This window comes from Ciona intestinalis, unplaced genomic scaffold, assembly GCF_000224145.3.
Source record: "Ciona intestinalis unplaced genomic scaffold, KH HT000021.1, whole genome shotgun sequence".
Classification (NCBI taxonomy): Eukaryota; Metazoa; Chordata; class Ascidiacea; order Phlebobranchia; family Cionidae; genus Ciona; species Ciona intestinalis.
Genome location: NW_004190343.1, coordinates 279 through 5101, shown reverse-complemented (window position 1 = coordinate 5101; position 4823 = coordinate 279). Strand labels below are relative to the sequence as shown.

Below are 4823 nucleotides of genomic sequence, written 5' to 3'. Positions count from 1 at the left end.
GTAACTCGTAACCTGGCGCGAGGTGCACACCCGTGTTATAACGACTGTCGTTTTCCGGCCACGCGAGGATAAAGTAAGTTACATTCATTCATTCATTCATTCATTCATTCATTCAAAATTAGCACTTTAGTGTTTAATAAGATATTTAGTTTTTACCAAATAAAAAACGCATGTTATACAGTTGTATTGTCTTTATAGTAATTTGTAACCTTTTGTTTAGGTTTTGATATTCATGTACAGTAGGCTAGTTTAAGAATTAATGCATTTAATTCCTGACTAAGAGTTAAATATTTTATAGAATAAAAATGGCAAACCTTAAAATGGATGTAGATCTTTTTGGGGGCAGCTAGAGTGAATTTCAAAGGGATATCAAGGTGTAGAGCAATTGTCAGCAGAGGTTGGGTGCAGGTGGTCCTTGTCGCACTCGACTCTGAACTGTGCTGCCTCCACGTATCCATAGCTCTCTACCTCGCGCCTCGCATAAAATAATCCGACTCCAGTAGAACGCCAAAAAGGCCAGGTCGGCAACCAAGTTTATTCGACAAACAACAACCTTCGACGTCACGCTACAGAAAACAAAAAAGCGCGAATTCAAAATCAGTTGATGAAAATATCTTACCATCATTGAATCAGAGCCATAGAAATACCGAGTAGTCCAACCCATTGTTACGTAAAACACAAATTGAACGGCAATTTGGGTCCAAAATAACACAGTAGGTATAGGGAAAATGTATGTTTTTCGGTAAATTACAGAAAACCTTGGGCCTAAAAACAAATTTAAAGGTTGAAAAATGTAAAAAACATGTGTTATTTGTTTTCGGTGTCAAAAAAAGTCAAAAATTAGAATTAGAAGCGGTTGATTTGCGACATTTTAGTAATTTAATGCGGCTAAATTTATACATTTTTTCTAAAAAATGTTTGGTAAGGTAAATAGAAGCTGTTTTACACCTTCCCACAATAGGAAAACACAAACAAAACTTAACAAGTTCGTTTAAACCCTTTGTCAAAGTCACCACTTTTGCTCTATTTTGGACACAAATAGACGGCAGTTGGACTACTCGGTGTTTATACGACTCTGCATTGAATTAGGGAAGTTGTCGTAGTGACCAGTCTTGGCGTGAAATTCAACATTGGCTTGGTTTCTGCTGTGACCAAAGTTAGTATAGACCGGGAATAGCGATCAGTTAAAAAGGCCGTTGAACAAGCAAGTCCGTTTATCATGTAACCGTAATAAGCCAAGCTTCTTGACATTTTTCTTCTTTTTATGGTCTTCGCCGTACACTGTTTGCAAAGTGACGATATATCATCAGAAAAAACGTTTATATAGTATAATGGAGGAAGATGGGACACTTAAGCACATATTGCCAAATATTTCCAAAATTAAAATAGATGACGGTTTTTGGGTATTACCACGAATTAGTACTATCATTCCTTCATTAATTGACACCAATTTAATAAAAAAATAATAAAACACACGAGGAGTTATTTAGCGATGCGCACAACAGGTGAAATTTTACAAATTTGAAAACACACAGGATAAGATGAGACAGTTTAAAATCATTGTTAATTTTAATTATTAAGTGTATTTATAAATGGGAATATACGTAAAAAACAGAAAATAATACTGTACGCTTTGAAAATTAAGTCTAAACATTCTTTTTCTTGCTCTACTGTTATAGTTTTTAACATGTTACTTATACATTATGTTATTGCATAACAATTTGTATTGTTTGAACGACAATTGGTAATGTCTTCCCCCACCCTACTATATAGGTTAGCGTTAGCGAATGCCGGAATAATTTGCAAAATCGAAAGAAACAAAACGGCCTGACCGCAAAGAGGTTTGTGAGTGTTTTTCAGCGATAGCAAACAATGTAAGACTTTGCAGACTAAACTAGTGTAGCAATGAAGAGTTTAGTTTTGTTATTTTAAATCAAGATGTTCAAACGCAACGAATAAAAAGGGTTATAAGTTACATTCTGTAAAGAATGAATGTAATAAATGAATGAATGTAAATCTTTGTGTTACATTTCAAGAGGAAACAATTAATGACTGCAATTAAAGAAGCTGAGAATTCGTTCACCTTGCTTCGTATTTCAATATATGACCCTGATTAAAGAGGAATTCTCCCTTTGGAAACCATGCAATGTTAAATAATAAATAACAGCGAATATCCTATTTCGCTTGTTATTTTGTTCTCCGGAATTTTTTAAAAGCGACAACCGATTGAAACATGTGTACCCTCTTCACCCTACACGTATAGTACGGGTAAACAAGTTATTGTTCTTTTCAACTCTATCTATAGCTCTTTTTTTGCCTAAGCCTGATAAACAACTAAACGAAACAAGATATAAGAGAACACAGCAAACAACTCGACGACCGGGACGACATGACTTAGATTTGCTGCTCTGACGGTTGTTAATGCGGGCAATGAAAAAGTTCCGCAAACTATTATTCAACTCTATAGTCAATTTCTAAAAAAATAGTAGATAGTTTACTAAAAAAATGTCCGAACAGAATCGTGTTTTCTTCAATAGCCTATATAGCCCTTGCTGGTAGTATAAAGGAAACTTGTTTGACGTAGGCATATATAGTAGGGTGGGGGAGGATAAGACACCTCTTCATTCCATTTTTCATTTAGTATAGTAAATGAAGAAAATTCAAAGAATTATAATCTTCACGAATCCAATAGACCGTTGTTAGTTGTTTAAGTACTATTCTATATCATATTAGTAAAACCGATCCTTATATTAATAAGAAACGATGTTTGTGGAATGTTGTCCAGGTAAAAAACGGAAGAATCGCGTTCACATAGAACCGGATTTGAAAAAACAAGGTGCGTACTCTTTGTTACAGGCAAACCTACCTTATCGAAAAAAAGTACCTTATCGAAAAAAAGTATAAAAACGTAAAATAAGTGAGTTTTGCATGAAATATTATGTATTCGCTGGCGCATTACTCCTGAGCCGAATGACTGCGCGTAAAACCAGAATGATTCTGACTAAAGGTATATACGAGGCATAATATTGTTTTAATATGACCTGGTGATTTGCAATTCAAGTCGACAAATTTTCTCTTTTTTGTCGTAATAAATATTTATCATCGCTAATGGCTAAGCAAAAAAAGCAGTCGACCAAGTAAGGTATGTGGTGGACTACCAAAAAAGCAAGTTTAAGCCCGAAGAGTGACTTTCGTTTATGTTTTATGTTCTATGTCAAACCATCCTTGTGAGTCGCGTAAAAATAGCGAGATAATCTCAGAATATAATTTCCGATGTCGGTAAAAAACAATCAGAGGACATTATTAGGCTAATTTTTGTCGGTTTCGGGACCAGATTTAGCGGAAATGCCCAACAAACACCGAGATTGTATTTAATTCACGATTGCTATAATGAACTGCATATATACACAGCTTGAATATAAAATATCGATGCCCAAGAAAACAAAACGAACAAATTACTGGAAATTTTACCGATAAGCTTAATATGTTACTGTATGAAAGTAATAAAAATATTACTTGCAGGCCAAGAAAAAGCGAAGAGACTTTCCAAAAAACTACTCTCAAGATATGCTGAGGCACTTGAGGTAAAATTTTAGTATTCTTAGATTACGACATCCCCTTTTGAATTTAGTTACTATTTTATATAGACTATAGAGGGTACATTTACCATTAAACTTATCTATGTAGACCATGGAACAGAAATATGTGGAAAGCGATGAACTTCGTCAAATTTACAATAAAGAGAAACAAAAGGCAATTAGAGCATACGAAAACAGTGAGGGAGATATTCCTGAAGAAGCAATCGAGGAATATGAGCATCAAAGAGAATATCTTGAAGAACAAATCGAAGAGCTGTTTGAACAAGCAAAAGAAAGCAACAACCGAAACAGGGTAAACGAAAAGTAGGCCTATATACTTCGGTAACAATTTTTGTATTAGGTAATGTAATTTGTTTACCAAAGTAGTAGTTTTCCCGATAGCTCTTTGTACAATTAACATTTAAATGGGCATACCAACGATAAATGAAAATTTGTATATGGATAGAGATGCCCAAATATGACCTAAAGGTAGGCCGACGATTAAAATTTTCTAAAATAATACAACTTTTATTATAGGTTGAGTGAAATTATTTCTTGTGGTAAATCCCGTGCATTGCTCCACAGCCTTGTTTGGTTTAGGGGTTAAATTTGCGGTTTTAAAACTCATTTTTTCAAAAGTTGTTTCATTGTTTAAAAGTTTGTGGTACCATTGGATCACACTTAAGCATCTCTATCAATACACAAATTTCAATTTTTCGTTGGTATACCCCTTTGATGTTTAATTTATTGATACCATAATTTAAGACAAAATGGAGGTATTGGATATTTTATAGTTACATTAACTTTATTGCGCGTCCACTATTGTATAGTAGGGTGGGTTTATAATCAATAGGAATAGGTAAAAATTATTTTAAGAAGTGATTCTTATCCCCTATCTTGCCCCATTCTACCATAATTCACGTCTTAAATATTTAAGCGTGACGTGTTTTTAACATTTCTTTCATTTTCTATTTAAAAACAGAAAAACATCGAATATCAACTTAGTAATTTTTATCGGCAACTATCAGACGACTACGTTACCAATATGCAAAAGGTAGGCCAGTTCGTTCGTTTAACATATGTCCCAGTTTAACATATTGGTTTAAATTGTAATGCTGCATTTGCTTATAAATTACACAGGTTGCCGAACAGACAAGAAAGGCCAACATGAATAAACTGCACCAGGAGTTCGTTTCTTCAGTGATTGGCGAACTGAGTAGCTCAATTCCATATGCAAACATTCTA

The 4823-nt window shown here is 34.1% G+C and overlaps 1 long non-coding RNA gene across 1 annotated transcript in view; it reads right to left on the bottom strand.

Annotated features, from left to right (window-relative positions):
* Window positions 1–410, bottom strand: part of LOC113474894 — a 9379-nt gene extending 8969 nt beyond the window's left edge. The window contains exon 1 of the long non-coding RNA XR_003396605.1: window positions 315–410. This is a non-coding gene — a long non-coding RNA (uncharacterized LOC113474894). The remainder of the gene's footprint in view (window positions 1–314) is intronic.
* Window positions 411–4823: the final 4413 nt, after the last annotated feature.